The 27,720-nt window shown below is 41.8% G+C and overlaps 1 protein-coding gene across 2 annotated transcripts in view; it reads left to right on the plus strand.

Annotated features, from left to right (window-relative positions):
• The window catches only part of THRB (thyroid hormone receptor beta), a 319,875-nt gene that overhangs the window by 46,440 nt on the left and 245,715 nt on the right, over positions 1-27,720 (plus strand). The window lies entirely within an intron of this gene.

The following is a 27,720-nucleotide window of genomic DNA, read 5'->3' on the forward strand; positions in this document are numbered from 1 at the left end:
GACAGGGACCTTGAGTCAGAAACTGAAGCAAAGGCTATGGAAGAACATCACTTTCACCCTGACTCCCTGTGACTTGCTCAGCTGTCTTCCTTATGCTGCCTGTGACCACATATCAAGGGTGGCATTTCCCACGGTGAAATGGCTCCTCCTGTTCCTTTTTTCCCACTACCACTTCTAGAACAGACCATTGCTGTGCTCCACATAACTCTAATGATTCTTTCTGCCTTCTAAAAATACCAGTATTAATTCACAGATCCATGAGGCCAGTTGTCTCCTTAGTGACTAAACTCTATGTCATAGATTATTCAGTGTCCAGTATGGAAGGCATAACACTGATGTAGCCAGTCTTTACTTCATCTACTGCTGTTGTCTGTTCCCACTGCATGCCACATCCAGAGTCTTTCCTCTCTAGGTGGCCATCTTTCTGCTTTTGTGTATGGCATCTGTCCCCCTCAGCAACTTCTCCTCTGTTCCTTCACAGCTATCTTGTATATATTTCCATGGTCAATGTTACCCTTTCTCTGTGTGTCAGCTGAGTGTTGTCAAAGTCAAGTCAAAACAGCCTATCCCAGGTTGAGGTAAAATAAGGAAGAGAGTGTCCGACTTCTAGAATGCTCTGTGGATGGTGATGATCTGAACATGGAGATGTGTGGGGAGATTGTGTTCTGTGGAATTCTGCTGTCAGTTGTTTTGGTTGTATGAGATCCCCATGTACCATTATTTGCACCATTAGCAGCAAGACGTGTGTGTCAAGTGTCCTGCCATATAGAAAGATAAGAGCCGGAGGAGAAGTTGACAAGGAAAGCCAGCCAGCCCTGTTGTGTGAATGGGACAGCAAATTATCCCTGTTGTGTGATGGGGGTGGCAAACCATTCCTGTTGTATGAAAAGTGAAAGAGTTTAGGGGCCCAAATATACTCAGAGCTGGGAGCCTTTGCCTAGAACATCGAATGGAAAACACTGAATATCCCATTTTTAAGCATATACTTAAGCAAACAACCCCAAATCCTCCTCTCCTCTTCCTTTTAGAGGATCAATTATTATCACCTGATTAATCAGTATTCAGAGTAATGATAACCATGTGACACTGAAAAATTCTGAGCTAGCTTCAGGTTGAACAGTCATGAGAAAGGTTTGGAGGTATGATTTAAATACCCAAGTAAGCACATGATCTTTGAATTTTAGAGCTTCGACTGTCTGGACTTTAGTTGGAGCTGAGGAATGCAGTTGGGTCACCATTAGGACTCCATGACTCCACCTTCAATGGCAGTAAACTCCTGACTTCTGTCCAGTCTGTCTCAGAGTTGATGATTCAGGTAGAGGTCTAATTGATATATAGTGAAGATATTCTTCTCTAGGGGTAAACTAGGTAGACTCCAACATTCCAGGAGTGAATAACTTGTCTTGGCTGAGCTATATACAAGCCCTTTGGTGGTGACTTCATGACACTGATGTCACACAACCACAAGCTCAATGGCTTTAAACAAGACACTTTTAAATCTCCTGGTCAGAAGGCAGAATGGAGTGTCACAGGAGTGTCTGTTCTTCTCAGCTTCTGAACTCATGTACTGTTTCAGAAGGGGTTCTATGAAAATCAAATGAGAAAGGCCAGTACAAGGGTCTTAGCATCTGTACCCATTAGAGTTCATCTAATTTACCCAGTGTCTGAAGTCATTGTCTTTGCCAACAAATGACCTGTTCTGCCTTTCACTTTCCTGTGTTCTGCTTAGAAGGGACCTCTGTGGTGATGCTGACTGTGCCTCATGCTTAGCTTAACAGAAAGCCTCCACTGGATGGCTCGGTGAAGATGGTCCAACCTTAGCGGATGGGACATGGGATGGGGAAAGGGTGCTGTTTGTACACGAAGACATTATTGTAATGCCCGTTTTATAGCTGAGAAAAATATAACCTGCCTCCCTAGCAGACATGGGAATGTATGTTGTTCCTTTTGGCTGTCAGACTATTGAAACAATGGATCCCCAGAAATTAGAAATTCCTGCTGGAAGAACACAAAAGCCTGAGCTAGCCAACAAAGCCAGAGAGATACTCTGCCCAGTGACAACCAATGACTGTCATTCTGCAGAGGCAACTGGAGCCTAGACAGTGATGGGTAGACCACACCTTGACTAGAACTGCTTCGCTATACATACCTCTGATCCTTACTTAGACCTACACCACATGTCCAGACCCCAGGGATGAATGTGAGGGTGACAGGGTCTTTTCTCCCTCTTTCCCAAGAAAGGAAATATCCCTTTCCTGTGTTTTATGATGGCTCATTCGTATGTTTGGCTTACCGAGGTCAATGGCTGAACCTGGCTTATTGGAGGTACCAGGGCTCAGGATGATCTTAATTCTAATAAGGAAACCCAAGAGAGATTCGATGGTGCTCATTGAATTTGTAGTTTCTGAGGAACAGAACCATTCACTCTTCACCACTCTGTGGAACAGAAAAGATATGAGAAATAACTCATATAACCAAACTCAAGTATTCTGTAGTATTATTATTTTTTCAAAAATTAAAATACATGAAGTCCACACGGTCTGTTATAAAATACGACCATACAGAGAACGGAGGTTATAAGAATTTTAGAAATAGGCTGGTCTTTCACAGATCTAACAAATTCCAGGAATATAATGAGCCACCATCCAGTGTTAGTCATCCAGATATCTTCTGTGAACTGATATTTTAAGTTTCAAAGCTTAAGTCAACCTCAATACATTCCTACCCATTAGCAGTGGATGGTCACTCTTTATGCAGGGGATATATAATCTTTAGAAACTTCATAGCATTTCTTTTCAAAAGTTGAAGTCAGTATGGCATTTTTCCAAAACTCACAGATGACCACTTCAAACTCACATTCACGTAGCCCCTCATAGGAAGCGTTGGCTGGTCCCTTGCTCAGCACTCAGCCATGGGAATTTCTGTAGGTTTGAAGCCTTCTTGGAGAATATGGTTCCAAGAACTATACACAGCATAGTATATACTTCAAGGAATGCTGGATATGGAAAGAGGTTTCTTGACCTTCATTGGCTGCTATACCTCTACACCCATCCTCCCTTCACATGGAATCACAGGAAAACTGTGATGATCTCCATGAATATTCAAGGCTATTCCCCACTTTCTGTTCTATTAGATTTAATGTATCTGGTTATACATTAAGGTCTTTGATCCATTTGGACCTGAGTTTTGTGCAGGGTTATAAATATGGATCTATGTTTATTCTACATATTTACATGTGAAGTTGAGAATTTTTCTTTCAAGGTCTGTAAATAATTGGAATTTTGAAAGGAATTGCATTGCATCTGTAGATTACTTTTGGTAGACGGCCATTTTCACTATGTTAATTCTACTGGTCCAAGATCATGGGAAATTTTTCTAATCTTTGGATATTGTCTTTAGATTGTCTCTTCGGAGACTTGAAGTTCTTGTTATACAGGTCTTTTACTTTCTTGGTTAGAGTTACACCAAGATATATTATTTGTGTCTATTTGTGAAGGATGTTGTTTCTTAATTTCGTTCTCAGTCCATTGTATAAATATGGACTAATAATTTCTTTGAGTTAATTTTGTATCTAGCTTCTTTGCTGAAGATATTTATCAATTGTAGGAGTTCTCTGGTAGAATTTTTTCAGATTATTCATATATATTATCATATCTGTGAATAAAGATACTTTGTCTTTTTTCTTTTCAATATGTATCCCCTTGACCTCCTTTTGTTGTCTTATTGCTCTAGCTAGGACTTCAAGCACTATATTGAAGAGATGGAGGGAGAGTGAACAGCCTTGTCACAGATTTTAGTGAAATTGCTTTAAGTTTCTCTTCATTTAATTTGGTGTTGACCATTGGCTTGCTGTATATTGCCTTTATTGTGTTTAGGTATGGATTACTTGAATTACTGATCTCTCCAAGAATTTTAACATGAAGGGGTGTTGGATTTTGTCAAAGGCCTTTTCAGTGTCTATGAGATGATCATGAGGTTTGCTTTCAGTTTGTGTATATGATGGATTATGTTGATGGATTTCCTGTTTTTTAATGTAGATTGTCTTTTTGACATTACCCTGCTGGAAGCATTCTGTGCATGCTCCTTTGCAGCATTAATTTTTAGTCACATTTAAATTTTTAAAATGTGCATATCCAGTATTGAAAACATGTGTCTACTCACCATGTCTATACTAGGTTTCATTATGAAGGTAGATCAGTTGTTCTTCTGTGTATGTGATGCATAGTGAGTAAGTGTCTCTTGGAATGCGTAGAATTGCTGAATCAAAAGGTAAATACATCCTTCGTTAGGTAATTCAAAATTATTTCAAAGTGGTTAATCTAGTTGACACTCCCTCTAGGAGGTCAATAGAGCTTTACTCTTCAGAGTTCTTGCACTTTTAGAGCTGTTGGCATGCTTTCTAATGAGGGTAGGTATATTTCCTGTTTTTACATTGTGCTTCCTGTTTTGTGAATTATTGCACATGTCCTCACACAGGTTTCTTTCTATTCACATTAGTGTAGGAATGTGCTGAGGGAAACAGAGAAGGAGGGAAAGAAACAGACAAACTGACTAAATTGTCAGTTTTAAGTGTTCCAAGTGCTTCCTAATTTTGTAGCTTACTAATTTATATTTTTCAGTTATTTTGTTTAAACAAGACCTGTTATTTTGTTTTGTTTGGGGAAGTTTTATGACATTAAAAGCTAGTAGCTAGATATAATCTATGATTGTTTATAAAATTTTAAGGAGCAGGGACTGGTGGAGATGAATAGGCAGATAGCAGCGCTTACTGTTCTTGTAAAAATACCTGCCTTAGATTTCAGCACCCACATCAGGAGTGTCACAACTGCCTGTAACTCCAGTTCTAGGAGACCCAACAGCCTACAACTTACATGAACACCTGCATGCATGAGGTAGCTGAATCTCATACAGGTGCACACACAATCATAAAAATAAGTACATCTTTCTAAAAGAACAAATTAGGAGGTATGGCCTAGCTAGAGGGCAAATAGCAATGGTTTAGTGAACCCTCCTTCTCACTGTGATTCTACGTGACAGAATGGGCAAAATACCATTTTATTCCTTTGGTCTAGACAGCTTTGTTGAGACTGGTATGGCCTGATTCTTCTGGAGCCCCTGCAGCCCTATTTCAAAGGCAAGTTGTAGCTGTTTGCATGACTGGAAGGTCTGCATGTGGAAGTCTACACTTGTGAATGTGGATGTTGTGTTCTTGGGCAACCACTTCCCTGACTACAGGGCAGTTACCAGCACCTTTCCTGTGGGCTCCTGCCTGTCCAGTTTTATTGTAGTATAATTAATCTTATCAACTTTTTTCACAGCTCCATTTTGTAAATTTTCCTTAAGAAATTCTGTACCTTTTGCTCAGTTTTCTTCTATGGGTTTTAAGGTTTTGTTTCATTTGTAAGAGGAAATAATTTGGGGGTCATATGACATGAGGTCAGGATCTGACTTTGTGATTCCTATGTAGTGTGCTGTGCTGTGTGGCTGCAGTGGATGGCATAGTGTTCTCTATGAGATTGCCTTTGGTATTTGTGCTACATGGCATCGAATAATCTGTCTCCTGGGTCACTACTTCATGTTTTCCTGTACCTGCCCCCCCCCCAACTCCTCCGCCTTTCTCTTTTACTCTATGGTCCCTTAGCTCCCAAGTATGCTGGCTTCTCAGGGTCCCAGAGATCAGTAATAGACAAACCGATGCCTCTCTTGCTTATCATACTTTCTTCCTATAACTCATGCTAATGCATTAAAAAGTTCCCCTCTGCACCAGATGGTAGTCTTGGAATGATAGAGAAAAAAAGTGTGTCTATGTTTTTTTATTTCTCTCTATCTTCTCATTTTTCTCTGTGTATTACTTTATTAATTAAAAGTGTTCTACCTTGAAACTGTTGTCACCTAGATGTCCCATAGACCACACCCTGTACTTTCTAATTATGTTTCTTTTAATGAAAATGCAGTATTTTATAGCTCTAAATTTTACTGAATTATTTTTGGCCTCCAGTTTAGATAGTCTAAAAACATTAAATATGTCAGCTACTCACAACCATTCACCAATATTCTCCATCTCCACCTTACCAATTACATTGAGACAAGAGAGAGCTAAGTGTCATTTTTCCATACACCATGAAATAACTAGCCTTGGATGGTTAATTAATTACTAATTGTTCAGTGTGTTGACTCATTCTTCCTCAGTGTCATTCAGGCCATATTGTACCCTCTAACTCCAAAGATAAGTAGCAAGCACTTTGATAAAAAGAGTCATGTGATGTCATTGCCATAAGAATCAGTTAGACATGTGTGTATTTTAACTCTGATCAGATCTGAGAGAAAAGTTTAAGGGTGGGACCATTTGGGGTACTCACAGTTTCAAGAGATTGTCCGGGCAAACTCCATTGTTTCTGTGCATTTGGGAGACAGAGTGTTATGAAGCAGGTCCACATGGAGGAAGAGGCTGTTCACCAGAGAAAGGAAGAGACCAGAAACCCGATATAGCCATCAAAGACACATTTCCTGTGACCTATGTCCTTCCCCTAGGCCATACGTTCTAAAGTATCTACAACTTGCATAATCACACCATCACATAGACTTATGGGACATTGTATATTCAAACTGTAATATAAGCTTCAGTAGATAAAATGATATGAAATGCACCATGTATGTCTTATCTCATGTTAAGTATGACTCCTGGTGTGTATATGCTTGGTTAAGTCTCCTCCCAGCTCTGAGTGATTCCCTCACTTCCCTTTCATAGCATTTGAAACATATGATGAATGTAATTTCTTCCTGGTTTCTATGGGAATGACACTGCTTTCTATATCCAAATTTATCCCACACTGTGCCAGATCTCTCTTTTGATTGTCAGGGTAAAATAGGATTTTCTCTATACAAAAACAGCTGGAGAGCTCATGCATCGGGTCCTGGAGAGTGGAGTGCATTTTAGGTGCCCACTTCCCGTTTCCAATCTGCTCCTCGCGAAGATTTATCTTTCCTTCTTATGGTCTCTGCTGTTTGAAAATCATCCTTCAAAGGAATCAAGGAGAAGAAACCATTTTTCTTCCTCTTGGTTATGTGCTAGTGTGTGGCCTAGGCCATCCCTCAGTCCGGTCCTCCCTGTTCTTTTTGTCCCTCGTGTAACCAACCAAAGCTTGCTTTTGACACGTTCAGCACTTTCACAGAAATATTTAGCTCATTCTCTTCTGCAGCTTTATTTATGTTATCCTGACATTTAATCATTATGATGACAACCAAATGGGGCTGGGAAAGTTCAAAAGGCTTGTTGAGACTTGGGAAAGATGAGCCTGGAACACAGGCCAGCTCTGCTGACGGTGCTGGCAAATGGTCCTCTTTAATAGGAACTGGGACAGTGAGGTAGGTCTGATACCTGTGCTAGCAGCCCCAGTAGACTTGTGCAGAGCCACAGTTATGGGAGCAGCCTCTCTTTAGCATCCCATAAATGGCTCTGGAGCCCAGTCGAGGTTCCAGGGCAGCCCCGGGCCAGCAGCTCTGTCTGTGGTGTTACTCATTAATGTCTGCCCCAAGCCAAGCACACAGTAGAGGCTCAATAAAGCCCTGTTTTGTTGGCAGATTGAGAAGGAAAGCAGGAATGAGAGGAAAGGGATTAATTCACTTCATGCATGAAAAAGGACAGCTGAACACGTGAATTAAGATATATGTTCTATCTTTGACTATCTTTGACATGTTTTGCTTTATGATTGTGGCCACTCGGCTCCATGGTGAGAATGTGGCGGGTCCTTTATTCCTTTTACAGAAGGCAGTGCTTCCCCTGACAGAAGACACATGAGCTAGAGAGGAAATGTGAACACTCCTTGTTTGAACTGAAAGGAAAGGGAAATTATGTGACTTTTCACATTTAAATCTCTTCTTAGTATTTGCAGGAAACTCCACAACTCAAGACGACCAACTAAGCCTTTCATGGCTAGAGAGATTCTAATTCAGGTTAAAATATTCCCAAATATCTATGATCTGTTCTTCTGAATATTAGTTATTTAAGCCACCATGATCCCTTGTTAGGATGTTGCAAGTTTAAAACAGGATATAAAAATAGTTAACCTCTTTCTTAAAAGCATTTTCGAGATTAAAATAGAATTATATCACATCATTTCCCCTTTCTGCCCTCTAGTCCCATAACCTCTCCTGTGTTCTTTGATATTTATGGTCTTGTCTTTCCATTAGTTGATGTTACAAACATATATGTATACTGCTGACATTACCATCCCAGCTTGAATCATGTTACATATGTGTGTGTTTACGGATGCCCCTTTGGTATTGGATAGCCCCTGGGTGTGTCCTCCCTTGGAGACTAATTCCAGGGCTCTGAGCACTGCTTAGTTGCTGTAGCTCTTTGTGTAAGGCTGAAGCCTTGTGGAATCTCCTCTGCCTTCTTTGGCTCCTCTACTGTTGTCTTTATTCAGTGGATGCTTCAGCAGTCATGCAGGTGAAATTTTATGTCTAAATAACCCTCTTAAGACTGTTCAGAAAACTCTAAGTTCTCTGTCCCTTTGAAATGAGGCAGGGTAAAATGACACAATGATCATCAATTCTCACCATATTTTTTTTTTGTATGACTGTCTCAGTATTCACATTTGCTAAATACCCATTCAAGCTGAGGCCCGTTTTTGGATATAAAAGTCATACAATAGTGTGAACCATGATAACTGGTTACTAGCTAGAAGGGAGGGGTTTTTTTCAGTCAGAGATCCAGCACACGGGGATTGCTATTTTTAATCACAGAACTGAAGAACGTAATTCAGTTAAAATGGGAGGAAGTTGTCAAGAGAGGGTTGCTGAAAGTTCATGCTAAATTTGCTTGGAACCAGATTGTGTTCATTAATATTTATACATCTATGGTTTGGAGGGGTAATTATGCTTCCTTAAAAACACTGGGTATTCATTTTCCATGGGCCATGCAGCCTTCTGATTAGGGAAGGTGGGCTGCATTGTGTGAACGTGGAGATACAGATGGGAACCATCTGGTGCCTCATCCTCCTTTGTCAAAGGCTTGTCCTGTCTCTCACATGTCAGTACTGAATGGGAAAATTCCAAACTCCAGCTGAAAATGCTGTCTGAAGCCCTCAGTTAGCCAAGGGTTTTTTTTTTGGCAAGCATCGAAGAGCTTGATATTTTAAAGAAAGCACCGCTCATTTTATTTTGTTGATTGAGGCCTGTTGTTTAGACAGTTCTTTTATTTGTATTTTGGACACTGGCTGAGCTACTGACTCATATGCATATTCCATGTGGGTATATTTCTCTTACATGACATATCATAGAAACAAAACTTTTTTTGATAAATGATTCAATTATCTTAAATAATTTGTAGAACTAGATGTGTTGTGTAAAAAAAGGACACGTCCGTGGAACTCAGCATTGAATGGATGTTGGGTGAATGGCATCTGTTCAGGCAAGGCCAAAGCTAGAATGGCATTCTCTTTTTACCTGTAGCAAGTCAGTACTGTTACTCTCTGAGGAGTTATTTCTTCATGGGGGCCTGTGTGCAGTCTTCCTTGCTCATTCTGTCCCATGGAAACCTCGCTAGAACAGGAGGGTCACTAGCCTTATGACTGACTGGGTGCCAGAGAGCTTGCCAAACAAGGGGCTGTTTTTCTAGTCACCATAGTGTCAGACATTCCCCAAATATGGCTTCATTGGTTAACTGATGCCACAGAAAAGTTTTGTGTCTGAATCTGCCTCTTATATGTCAGCCCATGCTCCTTACCCTTCAGGGTTTGTGAGCAACAAGGCAAAGGCCTGGGAAACTAAAGAAAATCACTATCTCAGCTGCACCTCCAGAAATGAGGTATGGGAGTTTCATTGAAGAAGAAAAAAAAATGAGTTTGTTTTTAAAGATTAACTAAGTGGTTCTTTTATATGAATATACAGACAGACAGATAGACAGAGACATATACAGGTAGACAAGTCATGTCATCCAAAGAGAAAAGCATGCTACTTGGGTAGATGCCATACACCCAAAGTTAATGTAAGAACTAAAATTTCTTCCCTGGAGTTCATTCCTACATACATACACTTGGTCAGTCTGACTCTTGGTGAACAGGCCAGCCTGAACTTCAGGGTTTTAATTAAATCTCCTGTGGCCTGTGTGAACAAGGTGAGAACAGCTTTGCTTCAGAGGCAGGATGGGCTGGATTCAGTAATGTACCTTAGACCTGGTAGACTGGTGGCTTTCTTCCTGGTCCTTTAGAACCCAGGAGACAGACTTAAACATTGTTTTCAGGAGCTACATGTGGAGGACCCATAAGGAAAATGACACTGGCTATTGGAAGTCTCTTGTTCGCTTTAGGTCATTAGTTTGTTTGCTCAAGCATGCTTGCCTGAACGCACACTGATACGTATTTAATGAGTTCAGTCTTCAGTAGCTATTGAGTTTGCTCTAGTATAGGCCATGGTGGTATGAGGGGAGCATCTGACAAGATAAATCAATTGTTACAATTCATGTTAGGCTTATGAATTGCAGTTACTCGGGAGAGGGAAATATGCATGTTTATCTTTCAAATGTAAGAAATTGCTTTTCTGCTATAAATAAGATCTGTTTCTTGATTAAACAGAATCATTGGTTGAATTGAGTCCATATTGAAAGATATCCAATTTCTAGAGCCAAGGTATGTTTCCTGTAGGACTTTTGAATAGAAATTGACTCTACCTGGAATGCTAAGTCTCGTAATTGTGATCCATTTGAGCCGCTACAGTCTAAGTGTGAATGTCTTCAAGATGCCGATTTCTGGGGTCTCATAAAAATAAATTCTGTGAGCAGGGCCCTGCTAATATGACTAAGCATCAAAATCTGAGAAACTCCATTCTTTTTCCTCTGTGCTGGAGGGTTTTCTTGGAGGTTGGTGAGCTCACTAAAACCGAGTTTAGAAGCATGGTGACTCCCGGGAACTCCAACTCTATTCATGAAGCCAGTCTCTTATCCTCAGGACAGATTTCAGGTTCTAATAGCTCCAAGGAAGGCTGAGACCTGTGTTCTTATTTTAATCTTTAAAGTATCCCCAGCCTTTCACCTTACAAAGAAACTCTCATTGAAATCCGGGAGAAACTTGGACGCCCTGAGGCATCTTCATATTCTTAGCAGGCCAAGTGATATTTGCCCTGAAGAAGAGCCCCAATGGCATTCCTTTATGCACTTCCCCTCCGTGAGCCAGAGCCTTTCAGTTTCCACATCCTGTCCTGTCTTCTCAACCCCTATCCCTGCCTCTTGAGGAGCTGGCAATCACTGTAGATCCTTCATTCCATAAGAAAGGGCATGTAGGGAAAATATGCCTAGACTATGTGCGCATAAGATGGTGTGTATCACAGAGGTATTTTTTTTTTAATATGTCTCAAGGAAATTGACCTGGAATTTTGCAATCAAGCTCTTGACTATTCCGCATAATTACATTACATAAGGACTTCTCTGAAACAGTGTAGATTTCAAATATTTCATGCCAGGAGGGCTATAAGTATGTGTGCATGCTTGTTGGAACAGGACTCCAGGCGATTGGATTGGTTCAGAAATTAGAGTGATTATGTATCAAGTGAGTTCTGCGGTACAAAACCCCACGCAGCTCTCTTACTGGTTATGTAGCAAGGCCTGTGTTTTCAGAAGGAAAAAAAAAAGACCTTGGCGATCAACATTACCACAGCAGAAAGCCGTGGGATCCTTGGAAATCTTTGAACTTCACAGTTCAGCTCTTTTTGTTCTGAGCTTCCAGAGTCCCTTAATTTGAAACTTTTCTTTATGATTCTGTGCAAATGAATGTCTCCGAATTGCTTGCCGTTTGGATGTATTGTTTTCTCTCAACAGTTCATAGCATTGAGTGTCTTACAACATATTCCCATCAGTGACAAAAATGGCTTCCACCTTCTGAAAAAAACCAGGCTAGCTTATTCAGTGTGAGGAAACAAGTCCCTCACATTAGGAAAGCCTTGAACACAGAGCCCTAAGCTGACAGAGTCTGCCCTGCAGGATGCAGGAGATAGGTCCTTTGTGTGACTCCAAAGGCTGGTGTACCCCACTTACATGCTGACCACTGTTCCATGAAGGAAGACAGAAATTGTGGTATCTTGTATCAGACAGGAAGGAGAGTGTATTACAGAATTGGAAAGAGTTGGACAATCAGCAAGTCCCTGTGCCTTCACTGTGCCTCAGACCCCCTTCAATAACGAACGAAGATCTGAGAGGCACCTGTGCCCTGGGCAAACCATGAGCTGTGCTGCCCAAAGAAATCCAAAGAGTGTTCTATACTGGGCCCCAAGCAAGCCTTGGTTTTAAGGAAACAAGAAATTCTCTATCCTCTGTTTACTCACAGGAAACCGTGACGAGCGGCCAGTACCCATGCTCACGGCTTACTGTGTAGAGCACAGAGGAGACCCTCAGAGGCTCGGCTTACTGTGTAGAGCACAGACATGACCCACGAAGGCTCATTCTGCAGGGACACTAGAGACAGTGCACACTGAGTGGATTTATTTGAGGCCTTTTAGAGATGGGTTTCAGCAGATAGTATCTCATTTCAGCGATGTTTGGTGACTGTCACAGCTCTCTAGGAAACAGATCTTTTAACTAAGATTGGTGCCATGAGAGAGTTCACTAGTAACACAGAAGTCACAGAAACCCTTGTTTTTACTGAATTTCCTCTGACCAACTGCATTGGCACCTAAAAATATACCTGAACAGTTATTTGGGTTTCTTTTCTTCTTCTCCTTCTCCTCCTCCTCCTCCTCCTCTTCCTCCTCCTCCTCCTCCTCCTCTTCCTCCTCCTCCTCCTTCTTCTTCTTCCTCTTCTTCCTCTTCTTCCTCTTTCTCCTCCTCCTCCTCCTCCTCTTTTTCTTTTATTTTTATGCTGTGGGTAAAACATTATAGAGACAAGGAAGCTGTTCCAGGCTTAAATTCTTTGAATGTCAGATTCAAGGCTGAATTCTTTGATGCTACTGAGGTTTTTTTTTTTTTTTTTTTTTTTTTTTTTTTTTTTTTTGTTTCTAACACCAGGTTGTTTTGGGGGGGGGTTGGTCACCCCCACCCCCATCCCAGGTTGTGTTTGTTTTTGCTTCTCTCTCTCTCTCTCTCTCTCTCTCTCTCTCTCTCTCTCTCTCTCTCTCTCTCTCTCTTGCTTGTAATTTGACTTTGACTTTGGTTGGCCAAGGGAAACATTTTATTTAACATTCTTATGCTCCGAATTGTTCTGTGGTCTAGAAGTATGTAGATAAGATATGGGGGAGGGGTCTCCCTATTAACTGAGCTCTTTACTTAAAGCCAGCTTGCTGCCCTTCTCACCATACAGATTGCTGGGTGAGGAATCAGCTTTGGGGATCCCAGCCAGGTCTGCCTCTGTGAAGGTAGCCTGTCCCACATAAAGGAGCCTTTCACAGCCTGTGTGCACCACTTTGTTTATGCAGGATCTTTCAAATTCCCATTTGCACTGGTACTTTTTTCTCAGGGCAGAGGTGGGAAGCTTGACTTAGTTGTCTATGCAAGTCCATTTACAACTAATTCATTGCCAGAGAAGCAGCTGAATTGTAGACAGGCTGTGGGACTCACACCCATGTCAGATTCACCTGTCCTGTTCCACAGCACCAACAGCTCAATGTTTTAATTCAGGTTTGAGTGTTAACACAGTCGGGGATGTGCCCTGGGTTGATTCACTTACAAAATGTAATGACGATACTGATGACAGCACTCAGAACTCACGTGGAGTTCCTTAGACACGGATTAGAGCGAGGTGCCACACACGAGGACTGTCAGCAGCTTTTCAGTGCCCGTTGCACTGCAAGAGGCTGTACTCTACACGGTCCCTGCAAATGTGCTTCACGGTGTCAGGACACCGGACACATCACACACCTGCAGCATCAGTGTCCTGTCAACTGGGGTTGAACACGGAAGTGGCCAGAAGTTTTCTATTTAAACAATGCTGCAGTGGACACCTTGCATATAAAGGTAGTCTTGGGGAGTGAGTTCGTTGGTCTGGAAAGTTGTGACACCGTTATTAAATCATCAAGAATTCAATATTATATATGGTATTTATTATTATTATATACACATAAGTACTTACAGTAAACCTTATAAATAGTATATTATATAATTGTATTTTTACTATATTAATTATACTGTATATAATTATATACATGCTACATATGCTACATGATATATATATAATTAATTTTACTATATATAATTAATATGAAATATATTACAGTACATCTATTATAGTGATGTAAGAAAACATTTTTAGGGTCTTGAGCTCATGCTGGTATTGCTTCTACAGAGGCTCTGAGCTCAGTGGCAAGCATCTACCTCAGGCGATGCCTCAGGCCTCTGTGGTCACCTGTGTGATCACACATACACTACTCATATGTACACAGCCTGCACTCTCTGTGTCAGGATTGATCCAGGCTACGTAGGGCCTTGCGCAAGCTCTGAAAATCTCTTCCTGGAGCTGTGTCCTTGGCTTTGCTTTGCATTGCTTTGAACACAGTGAAAGGAGCTGTTTTCATATATATTTTATTTATAATATTTCCATTAGTTTGCATGTGTCCTTTAGAGTTTTCCATCAGGTAACACTTTTATCTTTACTGTATGATATCTGTAAGTCGACCTTATTAAAACAATGCTGTTTTAAAGTTTGCAACATGAGCGTTCTTTTGTCTGTAGTCTGGTCAGCTGACAGGAAGGGCGTGGGCCTCTCACAGCGCTTTCTTGACTAAGGTTTCCTTTTTCTATCTCCCTGGTGTTGTAAAGAAATTTGAGAAAATAATCATTACACCTAGATCCAGCTGAATTTCCACCTTTTTCTTGGTAAATTTTAAAATATCGATTTAAAAGTTTTAATTTGTTTTTTTAAAGTATATCCATTTAAAATACCCATTTCGTGAAAAGAAGTGGAGTTCATGCGTGAAGTCTTCTAAACTCTCAATCAGTTATCTGAGAAATCACTGGTCATTTACTTCATACTGTCTCATTCGTGCTGGGTCTGTTTGGAGGACATTCATTTTATTGCACTAATATATTTTTGGTCAGTCCTAAAAATTAAAATACTGAAATTTTATATGTCCTAATACATAGGCAAATCTGATCATAACATCATCTGCCTCTAATTTACAGAAGCGTTTTGCTTAAACACAGTGCGGTAATTCTGTGTTCTAAAAGCAAGCTGTCCCGCATGTGAAGGGTCTTCCCCGCACTACCTATCAGCCTTGATGGCTCTCAGTTGGCACTGACTGTGTTTTGAATAGATCACCACAGCAGACCACCTTACACTTACACCATTTCCATAACCTTTCCTAACACCCCAGCAAAGGACATTGTGTCTCTTAAGAATACACTGTAAACTTTATACTTCCGGCTGCTCCCCCTCTCAGCCAGAGTAGTGACCTGGTGCTACACACCTGATCAAAGCCGGCCTTCTGATCTGCTTCCTTAAAACAGGGTTCCTTAGCCTCTGCCCTATAGGTAGTTTAAATAAGAATTTAATAGTTCTTGCTGTGAACTGTCCAGTGTATAATGTTTCACAGTATCCATTTCCCATCTCTTTCTTCTGAGTTGTAACAATCTGAAAATGTTTCTAGGTATTGTCAGAGGTCTCCTGGGGAACAAAATCCTCCCCAGGAAGAATCACTGATTTCTATCAAAGTAGTCAGCCAGCATGCTGCAGAATAAATTTATTTAACTTCAATTTATTATTATTATGTGATCTTAGTAATAGATCAGGTTAAATCTAGAGCAATCCAATTAATTGCATAATGGTTCGCTCTTACTGGGTTTGGAAAAACCAACCCAGCCTGTTCTGCCCGGCTCTGTGATTGAAACACGCCTGTAATGAGAGGCTCAGTGCCAGGTCCGCACAGCACGACTTCTCTGGCCTTCTTTTCTTCTACTTTGCCTCCATTGATAGGAAATTTGAAAAACTGCCTATTTGACCATACAACACATCTAAATTTATTATACTCCAAGTTTGATCGTTACACTACGAGATTTATGAGATATCCCACATTCTAACTCCATGGTTCTTGGAATCATCTTGTCTTTGATTTTAGCCTAAAACCATGCTGTCACAGCCAGTTAGCTCAGATGGCTTTTAGACGGGGGATAATGAGGCCGGCGTTGCCGTTTCAATTAGCTTCACAGAAGAAAAAGCCAGCTTCCCAGCAGACCACACTGCTAAGCCTGGCCATCACGCTCTGCCGGTGGCCAAAAGGGAGAGGAGAGCAGAGGGCTGCCAGCTCAATGCTCCTAGGACCGTTTAGCAGCGGCCAGCAGAAGTCCCGTCTCTTTGATGAGCCATTTCAGTTATATTTCTCCTGGTTCACTTCAGAAACACCACACGTGGGGCTCCATTCAGAGTGGCCTCGCCGTCTGGTAAGAAACCGAGAGCAAGACCCGACTTTTCCAATTGGTAAAAATGCATACACAGGACATGCATTTAGTTAGTTGCGTAAGATACTGCGGGAACTTTCAATTTTGTTAAACTTGTGATCTTATCTTAAGAAGATGCATTTTATCCGTGTGTAAGGGTGTTTTAAACTAGTTTGCTTTGAGGACTGCTCTGAAGATCATACATTGGGCAGACTATGGAAACAGATTGGCCTGTCGCCGTGCCTGTGTGTAGAGCAGAGGTCGGTTCTCTCCTTCCACCATGTGAGCTGAAAGGACTGGAACCAAGTTGCCCGACTTATAGGTGAATGCTTTTACCCACTGAGCCATCTCACTGCCCAAGAACGATAAGATTCCTGTGCATCGTGAACTATAGATTGGGTTTTACATATTCTGCCTGATCTTATTTTGTATTGGCAAAGGTTGCATTTGGGCTATTCTTTACTTTTAACTTGTGTGTGGTGAGACATCTAACCACTGTGGAAACATGGCCACGTGCATCCCAATTTGACACACAATTCAGCTTTTGGAGCATTCGTATTGTTACTCTCTCTGGGCCTACTCTGTAGATGTGAGCAGATTCCGCTGGGCGCAGGACAACTCAGTGTGTAGTCAGCACCAGCAACGTGGAGCAGCCGCTTCAGTACCATATCCCCAGTCAGGACCTCGTGGGGTCTGACGTCATCTACTTTAGTCTCCTCATCGCGTCCTAAGCTTACCCACTGACATGTCAAGAGAGGCTTTTGTTTCTCAGACAAGGGAGGGAACATCCTCCTCCTGTGCTGAGCATATGGTCGGGTTCTGTCTTTTCAAATGTAGCCATCACATGCAGTCGGCCTTAGTAGCCAGTGAAGGAAACGTTCCTTAGAAAGTGGTATTGATGGGGCTAGAGAGACAGCTCAGCAGTCAAGGGTGTTTGCCACTCTTCCAGAGGGGCGGAGTTCAGGTCGGAACGGCCACCAGCGACTCCACCTCTAGGGATCCAGGAATGCATCGCCTTGTTTCCTCTCTCCTCCAGCACCAGATGAGCATCTCCACCCACCCATAAATGTACACGCAGAATCCTCAAAAAGAAAAGAAATCTTTAAGAAAAGAAATAGACACAAATGTCACCTCACGAAAAGCCCCGTAAACACATGGAGGTTCGTCTGAACACCAGTGGGCAGGCTGGGCAGGCTGGACCCGAACACAAGTGTGTCCCCACAGCGTGGTCACAGGAGCGTGTAGACTCTGACATTGGGCTTCTAGTTCTTGGTTTTGCTTTTGTAGTTGGCATTCCATGCCTGCCTCTTTCCCTTAGCTGCCCAGGGACTGTGCATTAGGAATCTTTCATATTAGAGTAGGGGCCTCCTTCCAGGATTCTGATATTTTTGAGCTAGCTTTGCAGGCTGTGTGCTTTGGGGACATTGCTTCCCTAATGCTTCACAATGGCTCCCTGAAGCACACTACTTATTCCTTTTGTCACCATATAGATAAGAAAGATGAAGGAAAGGCTTGTTCGCAGCTCAGGACACTACAGCCCCACAGCAGGCTGAGGCAGTCAGGTCCTGAATCAGGTCTGTATGGATCCAGAGTCTGTGTTTACTACACCACGCTGGATCTGAGGAGTCAGAATCACCAAAGCCTGAGGTTTTCTTTTTTTATTTCAAGTCTGTATATTTTATTTCTGTATTATATTTGCTTTGAAACAGATAAATAAAAACAATACCGAAATATTGTTCATTGCATCTGAGCTTGGATTCCCAGAGTTTAACCCACCTGGTCTAATTTAGCCAAGAGCTGGACTTCTATTACCAGCTATTTTGGATCTTAGATTTGTAACTTGGGGCTCATTCCTGTCTTGAGTCATCGTTTTCCACCTCCTGTGACATTTGGGGTGCGGAGGACATGTTCAGTGGTGTTTTACAGACTGCTGTTTGCACCGTTTCCCCGGCCGACTATAAACATAAAACGACAGAGAGCGTCAAACCGTTATTACACCAAGGGCTTTAGTAACCTCATAACCCACAAGAATAAAATACCAGGGGACAAAAGTCAGCTGTAACCATCAGGAATCCCTTTGCTGTTTCCACCTTGGCAGCAGGTTGATGGAAGGAATCCAGTTAGGCTGACACATTTACGGAGGATGCTTTAAGGCTCTCCTAAGCCTGCTGTTCTTTCACTGTTTTTATTTCTTAGGGAGAAGTTTGTTTTTTCTGTGCTTGTGATGACTTTAGCTGTACTACAAAGTAAATGAAAGTGTGTCTTGTTGGCTCAGTGATGGCTGGACAAGACCCATCTAAGTAAAGGAAAAAGCCCTTTGCTTTAACCACAGTTGTTTACCAACACATGTCCTAGTTAATTTTTAACACTGTTGTGTGCATTTTTTAATGGATCTAATCACAGGAAAATGTGCCAGGAAGAAAGGGAAGCTCCGTCTGGAACGTATGCTTGGCTTTCTGTCAGCAGGAAATCAACATACAAATGGAGTCACAGACAGGCTTCTCACATTCTCCCACACGTGCTCACATGTGCACATGGGTGGTTCCCAGCCTCAACCTGGTGACACAGTGGCACTGGAGCCAAGTGCTAAGCATGTGTCAGGGTGTGTGTAATGACAACAGTATGATGCACTGCTGTTTCATTCATTCTGACAGAGGAAGGGAAGCCAAGCGACAGCCAGCTGTGAAACCCAGTCACCCCTTCCAGAAGTGTGAGATCCGAGTAGTGAGGGTGAAAAACCAAAATTTATTCCATGCTACATCCTTGTTGTTGATAAATGGATGCATTTTTGTTCACCTATAAGAGAAAGGAGGCTAACAGAAATTTATAACTATCAGGTAAAAATATCAGCATTTGACTATTTCTGCCTTATATGTCAAATTCATTTAAAAAATTCCATCAGCAAAGCATAGAATTAAATTTAAAAGAAAAATACGTTTTAATCTTCCTTGGGTTTCTATTTTTGTGTTCAAGACTGTTGTATCTTTATCATGTGAAAAGATGAAACTTTCAGGGTAGAATCTGGCTGACACAAATAACTGACTTATGGATGTAATATTCTTACTTATCTATGAATTCTGGGCTGGGCGTAAAGGATAAAACAATTATTCATTACAGCAAATTTCACCAAAAATGGGAATGAGAGAGAAATTTCTGAATCCATCTTTCCCTGTAGACAGAAGCCATTTCTGGGAGGGAAGGTGATTAGATAAAAAGTCTCCTGTGATTAACAGAGTATCAGACACTCGGGGAGTGTGTTCAGACCATGGATGATGCCTAAACATGCTGAGTGTCACCTTTTAATATCAGGGTTCTACAGGCTGAAATTAGCTATTTGGTTCCTGCACAAGTTGGAGTGTATTTGAAACTGCCATTTTCAAAAAATAAAGAAAACTGTGGGGTTTCACCCATGGGCCTTGAAGGTATGCACATGAGTAAATCTTAGTGAAAATAAAGGTGAAATGTTTCCTAGCAGAACAGAAATTTGCAGACCGTGGAGCTTCCCATACCTTTCCTTGGATCATTAGAGTGTTGAAACTGCAACCAGTCCGTCAGTAGAGTTCTCAGAGCCAGTGACAGCCACAGTCTTGAAGGACATTTCTGTGGGCCATGGAGAAGCCATGGAAACACCTGTGCTCCCACCAAGGGACACTACCTGGGAGCTTATAGCAACCAGACTCGATTTCCTTCCCGAGGGTAGTACCTGATAACTCTCTGCCTAACTTTGTTTCCTTTGAGCTCCGTTTATCTGAGGTGGCTAAGCTCCTGGAGCTGAACTTCCCTTTCTTCGGCTGTGTTAATGTCATGGATTAAGCTCTGTAATTGGTCTCAGTGCAGTGGCCAGTCCAGCAGACCTAAGAATGTTAGCACTGTTAGCTCAGTGCCTGCAAGAGAGTCTTACTAACTCCATCTGCACACAGCGCTGGAGGCATCTCCCTGATGCCCCTATTTACCAAGAGATTAAAACCTAGATGTGACCACAGTCACTCTTGTCTGTATGCTTGTGCCTGTCTGTACTTTTTAGTGGGAAATTCACACTCTCCTTTTCCTAATGATCTTAAATTGATTTATTGTCTGCCTTACAACTACTGTTGCGTGTGATCTTAACAACATAAAAACTATTATAGGGACAGAAAACGATGTGGGCCTGGGAGGATGTCTCAGTTGATAAAGCCTTTGACGTTCCAGCATGAAGACCTGAATGGGTACCCCCAGCATCCAAGTGACTGAGCTCTGCAGTACAGACCCATAACTTCACCCCAGGCAAGGCAGAGACAGGGGGCTGCCTGGAGCTTAGCTAATCAGCCTGTCATTTGCCTTTTTACTACTTTGTGGGTCCTCTTTCTTCCACCTTCCACTACTTCCTTTTTTCTTCCACCCTTTCAAGCCCCTAACACTTGATAGGAGAGAGACAAGGATGGAGAAGAAAAAAAGAGACCCCAGAATAAAATCAGGGGTCGGAAAAGGGGCAACTACATCCTGCGTATTAAGGTCGTCAAGTCCCTTGGGGTATGTTTGATCTTCGATGTCAGGATATCTAATTTTTTCATGTTTCTTATTTGCTCACAACCGACATCCAACCAACAACCCACAACAAACAAGCTTTTGGGGGGTTAGCATTTATATACCCTGAAAAGTTTCTAGAGTTTTAAATGTCACACAGTCACAGAAATATCTGTATCTGACATAATCACATCCCTGCTGGAGCACTGGGCAAACCACCATTGCTCCGGACAGTCATAAGCAGCCCCAGTTCCCCACACCAGCGATCAAAATGAAAGCACATTCTTAGAATACATCTGTGTTCATTTGTTTGTTTGTTTGTTTTCAAAGAAACAAAAAGTTCCACAATTGTCACTAACCAAATGGCAAACTCTGAGTTCAGTGACAGACCCTGTTCCAAAAGATAATTCATTAAGAAGTTGGAAGCATGATAGAGGAGGGTCTCTGGCCTCCCTGTGTGCACCTGTACATACATACTTTGCACATATACAAACACGTGCCCATGCATACCCCACATACATACAGAAAACAACAAAAAAATAATACGTGGCCACTCCAATTTATTTTTTGTTGACAGTATGTTTTGTGCCTAGGGAAGATAAATCGACCTCACAGGGTGAAGAGTCCCAGGTCGCATATGGACAACTTCCGTTCTGGAAAGGTCAAAGACAGTAACAAGTAGTGAGCAAAGACCTGTCCTTGTAACAGACCAACATTTTACTGTTAGTGAAGTCTGTCCTATAAAGCATCTGTTACCCAGATGTCACAGAAGAGCATTTCTGTTATTAATATTTGGTGGCTACTTTAAATGATAAAAATCACTTATTTAAAATAAAAGTTTCTCCTTAGTTGTAAAATTCTATATGCATTTCAAAATGAGAAAGAAGAAAAAGAAGTATGATAATGATTTTTTTTTCTTCAAAATCTTGCTAAAGTGTTACATCAAGGAGAAAAAGACTAGAAAAAGAGATCAAGAAAAGGAAGCTGAGAAGGTCCTTCTCTTGTCTAAAGTAAAAGCTGGAGAATGTGAGAGCCAACTGTCAGTAGATGTCTGGGAAACTCCTGAGAGTTTAGTATGTCATTTAATTACAAAAATAAACTTTATGTGTCATCTATGACAAGTTAGAAAAGGAAAACCTACCTTATTAGCAGCTTTAAAATAAACAATAACTAAGCAATAACAGAAAGAGAAGTATAACATATAATCTAAAAGTTGTGAACTTATTTGGGGAGAAATGAGATATAAGCGAAAGGCATTCTGTATTCAGTGGGAAGAATGGTTAATTCTTTAGAAATGTCTATAACATCCTGAGACACCCCAGAAATTTAATGCCACGGAACTCAGAGTTGATGGCGGATTCTTCTCCTAATGTGATAAAGTAAAAGTCTGTGTGTGAATACCTGAGCAGCAAAAGCAGCAAATAAATTCTTAGAACAGTTGATGCTCCCCAAATTATAAGCTGTTATAGCCAAAGATTTAATCAACAAAGTATGAAAGTGTATAACGTGAACACATAGATAGAATAAATTGTACAGTGACATTTGGAGTAGTGGGTTCATTTTAAATAGCAATCTTAGATTCTTTACGTATTGCCCTGAATACTGTTTGTATGAAAATGCCCACACTTGCCTAAGCAAAGAAGTCAATGTCAAAAAGCTCCCTGGTCTTCAGGGGTAGAATTCCTTTACTGTTTTGTCTGGTGAAAGCAAGAGCGTTCTGATCACTGCTTTGGCCTTTTGTTGATGTTTATAGTGGAAATCAAATGGGTACAAACAAGATGGGTGGTGCTGGCCTCTTTCTTCTGTTAACTGAAATTCTGCTTTAAGATACGACCAAAACTCAACACATGGAAATTTCTTCAGGTATACTGGAGATGCAGCATCTGAAACCAGGTTACCAAACTCTTTCCTTCTTCTATTAAAAATCTCTCTTCAACTGTCCGTGGATCTTTTCCCAATGCTTGGTTTTACTGCATCATGTATTAATTGGAACAACACTGGTTCCCCGAGTCATGCAAACCTCCCTGATGCAGACATGCCCTTTTATACAGAGCCCGAGGTTCCATTATTACATCAGACAGCCTTTAACCACTGAGCACCTGTCAAGTCCTCAGTAGCAGATAAGGCCTTTCCAGGTTTGTGATTTCCAATTGAAAGCTTGTGTTTTGTCACTAATGAAGAACACCACCAAGTAGTTTTGCAATGACAGATTTCATGTGACTGAAAACCAAAAACAAAGAACAGTCAGTCACATATCTGCATAACCACAATGTCTGGAGAAAGTGATGTTCAGTGAAGAAAACAGGCAGGGCAGCTGGCACCCCTGCCACACCAGTGTGTGCCAGACCCTGTCCGTCTTCCATGGCGGCAGCAGTGTGCGTATCCTTGCTCTGAATATCACTAAACCAGTGTTTTGGAGTAGATCTTTCAGTAAAATGGCTTCATCAAGAATATTCTTGGTAAGCTAGCTAGTTTTCCTCACTGAAATAATGTGGTATTAAAAAGTTCGAGATCCACTGGTGCATGCCAAAGTCTTCCTCAAAAGCTTCGTATAAGGTCAGAGTATTGTCCTGAAACTGATTTTAGTCTTCTTAATATCCTAGAGGAACCTTGGGGGGTCCTGGAGACCTTCTGGCATGTTTTGAGCTAAATCCGGGTTTGACAAGTGTTGACATTTTACCTGGCTTGCCTCTTTTTTTTTTTTTTTTTTTTTTTTTTTTTTGTTTTGGTTTGGTTTTTTTTCTGAGAAATGGCTTCTAGGGGTACACTGAGCCCCTGCTCAGCATCCCTCTAGAGACTGTCTTCTGTGTACCAGTTCCTTCCAATACATGGGTTTATATCTCTCCCAGATATGTTACCACTTGTTATATTATCTTCTGTTTTAATTTGAAAAATATATCAAAAACTGGAAAGAGGTCTCAGCAAGTTGAAACTGTTCTGCTTCTAGCACTCCTAGCACTCACAGCCACAGGTAACCCAGCTCTGTGGCATCTGACGCCACCCTCTGGACTTCCTGGGCACTGCATGCCCAGACCCATACATAAACACACACACATATCCATAATTTTAAAAATAAGTAAATAAAGATGTACAGCGATGATTCCTACCCGATATATTTACTTTTACCAAGATCTTTCTAGTTCAACCTGATGCCACTGCATCTTCTAGAAAGGTCTATTGTGCTATTAATCGAACTAACTCCTACATCATAGCTGCTAGATAGCATTGGAGTCTTCCTTCTGGAGTTAATATACACCTCTGTGGCTTCTGAATTGCCAGTGTTGTAACTATTTCTTTAAAGAAGGTCCCTCTGGATTCTAAGTTCTTCTCCTGGTTTTCTTTGATGTGGTTTTCCGACTTTACATCCTGGTATGGCTCTAACCTCTCACTCCCTTTCTGGAGGAGGTTGGGACATTTGCACCCAAAACTTCAACGTCAGAAAAGTTCCAATCAGAATTTCAGTTTCTGAGAGTAATTGTATGGGTCATTTGACATCAGGAATGAATACAACGGTTCGTGCATAGCTGTATGCCGTGCGTCCCTGTGGATAAAAGTAGAACCCGGAGAGAGCAGCCTCTAGGTTTTCCTGCTTGTGACAGTTTTGCACCAGGCTCCTCATGCATGCGAGGAAGGGCTTTTTCAACAGCCAAACCGCAATGGCAGCGCTATATAATTTACTTTAAAATGGGGTCTTAGTTATTCACCCTGGCCTAACTCTACAGAGTTTCCAGCTCGAGTCACTTGGACAGATCTCTAATGATAGTGATTACCAGCATAAGTTATGATGTCTTTTTCATGAATAACTGAAGTCATTTTATATCCTAATTATATATATTTATACAATTATATTTATCAAAATGGGTGTTCAGAATATAGCTGATTTTTATTTTCTATGCACATTTTTACTTCCTCTACTTTATTAGAGGAAGATGTGTTGGTACAAAACAGGAGGGAAAGTTGGAGGATATAATATGAAATCTCATCTCGAATTAAATATCAGGATAGGTCAGTATAGACGGGCAGCTGTCAAATTTGACACAGTAGTCTTGGGGAAGCTTGGTCCGGCCTCCAGATATGGTTCAGTGGGACCTGAGGCTGTACCACATTGACCTCACAGGGTAACTAATGCTAAAGCACACACAGCAGCTGGTTTGAGCAGATGTGTCTGTGGTGACAGAAAACAGGGTCCTGCAGTTCTCAACAGGCAGGCTGAACAGGCGGTAGACCAGACACAGCTGGATAGTTCTGGTGGAGCCCCATTCTCAGCAGCCTCTTTGGCCACATACCATTTGCCCAAATACCTGGCCCAGAGTTTTTCTCCTCCTTGGCTTTCCTGCTTCAAACTGGGCCTTCTTCTCTCTTGCTCTGGGCTTTGGCAGGCAGCCCTGAGCAAAAAGACAAAGGCTGCACAGCAGGTATGGAGGCTGCGCATGCTCAGCTCCTCAGTCCAGCCTCCTCCCTCTACCAACTGGGCCACATCCTCCCTGAAGCAGAGCTGCTTAAATTTGTGTGTCATGCTCTTGTGTGAGGCTGCACTCCAGAATTTCTGGTTCTGGCTGGCTGGCATGGGCCTGAAAAACCACATTTGAAATAAGTTCTCAACTGTTGCAGAAGTTTCTGGTCCCCGGGCTTGCCTCACCACCAATAAATTAGTGTGATCAGGGAGAGCCAGCCAGCACAAGGAGTCAAGGAATACTGCACAGTTTACTGGAATTTGGAAATTGAATGCGCTGCCTTTAAGACTGCTTGTCTCTTGGCAGAGAGCTGGGTGGCAGAGGGGACAGGCCTGACAGCATTGGTACAATTGTCTTTCTAATGATAGTGGTAGTCACAGTGGCTGCAGCAGTGTAGCAGTTTTGACAATTAATAATAAAATCAGTACAAGCCAAGGACTTCTTCACCTTCCCCGTCCTGAACACAGTCATGCTAGGGAAGAATCAAGACTTGGGGTTCAGCACTGGGGAGACAGTTTGCTGGCCGAAGTGCTTGGTCCACTAGTGTGAAGACCAGAGTTCAGATCTCTAGAAACACACAAAAACACTGCGTGGGTGTAGCAGCTGGCCTGCATCTCCATCCTGCAGAGACAGAGACATCAACTCTCTGAGCAAGTTGGATAACAAGGCTACCCATAGACTCTGCTCCAGGGAAGATGAAGAGACCCTGCGTTAATAAAAGGAAAATTTTAATGAATGGTTAGAGTTAGAACTGACAACCTTGGGACTACACACACACACACACACACACACACACACACACACACACACGCACGCACATGCACATAGAGACACACACACATAGACACACACAAAGAGACACAAGAACACATAGAGACACAAACGCATGTAGACACAGACACACATAGAAACACACACATACAGACACATACACATACATACACAGACACATACACACATAGATACACATAAAAACACACAAACACATGACACATGTATACACACAGAGACAGATAGACACACACAGAAAGAAAGAGAGAGAGGGAGGAGGGAGGGAGGAAGGGAAAGAGAGAGAGAGAGAGAGAGAGAGAGAGAGAGAGAGAGAGAAGGTGGGAAACTGAGATGCAAGAGGGACCCAGAAAGCCATGAGTTTTGAAGGTGTGTTTTCAGTGTTACATTTGCAATAGCTGTCCCAGACCTAACAACTCGGCAAGAGTTGCCCCTTCTCTCCTGTGGGCACTATTTGTCTTTGGCTAATAGTTTCAGCTGAGTCATTTTATAGCCCTGCATATTGTCAAACGGGTTTGTATTGCTCAATCTAACTACTCCCTTTCTCAACCCTGCCTTTAGAGGCCAAGTGCAAACCGAAATGTAGATAAAAGAGATGGTGGTTTTTTTGTCTGAAAAGCTCATTTGTGTTTTTCCTTCTCGGGTTAAATTATGAATGTGGTAATTGGTAGTTAATGAGCTGTAAGTGCTCAGACGTCCGGGGTTATTCTTCATGTCTCTACAACCATCTTCATCTGCCCTTCAGCTTTCAAACATCAGACCTATGATTATGCCACACCGGAGAATATTTTGCATTTCCTTATTGCTACCTACAGAGATTAAGGTTTCAGAAAATGTTGGACTTGAAGAACTAACTTTAACCCCATTTTGGTGGACGACTCAATAAGACAAAATTAGAGGTATCCGAATCACAGATTTCAAAGTTTATTGCAACACCTCTAAGTCATCTGAGCTGACTATTGGCTCTAGTGCTGCCAGATTTTGCAGACCACGTCGATCAAAGATTCAAAAGGAAGATGGCCTTGTTTGCACAGGCCTGACGCCAGTCCTCACTGCTGTGCCCAGTGCTTTTCCTGCGTATCACGCTTCTGTGTAAACTCTCCCGTGCTGACCTGAGTATCACTCATAAGCTTCTTGAGATTCCCTTGCATGTTGCTTTAGAGACGGTGTTCTTGCACAGATTCATTGGCACACACCAGCTCTGCACTTGTGCCTGGGGTAGGAGGACAGATACATTTTGTTTTGTGTGGAAAAAAAAAAAAAACAACAACAACTTGGCCCGAGGTTTGTGTTGAAAACGCCCATCTTTGTTTGCAGCCTAGTGTTAATCTTTCTAAAAATGTCCCTCACCCTGAAGGACAGCCAAAAGGCAGTACCTTATTAGAAACTTGGGTTCGGATTGCAAATGTGTTTGGCTAGCTCTCTGTTGAGGTTCAAATTTTCTTGTGATTATTTAAAATATTTGTGTGGAAGTGGTGATTATTTACTAGCTCGCTGCTAAGAAGCACCCACTAATGAATACGGTGGCTGGTGGCTGTTAGCTCTCTGGCTTCTGTGAACACTCAGCAAACGTAGTTGGTTCCAGTAAAGGACATTGTCCCAGAAGCTGTCTGCCTT

Source organism: Micromys minutus (assembly GCF_963924665.1).
Source record: "Micromys minutus genome assembly, chromosome: 12".
NCBI classification, from domain to species: Eukaryota; Metazoa; Chordata; class Mammalia; order Rodentia; family Muridae; genus Micromys; species Micromys minutus.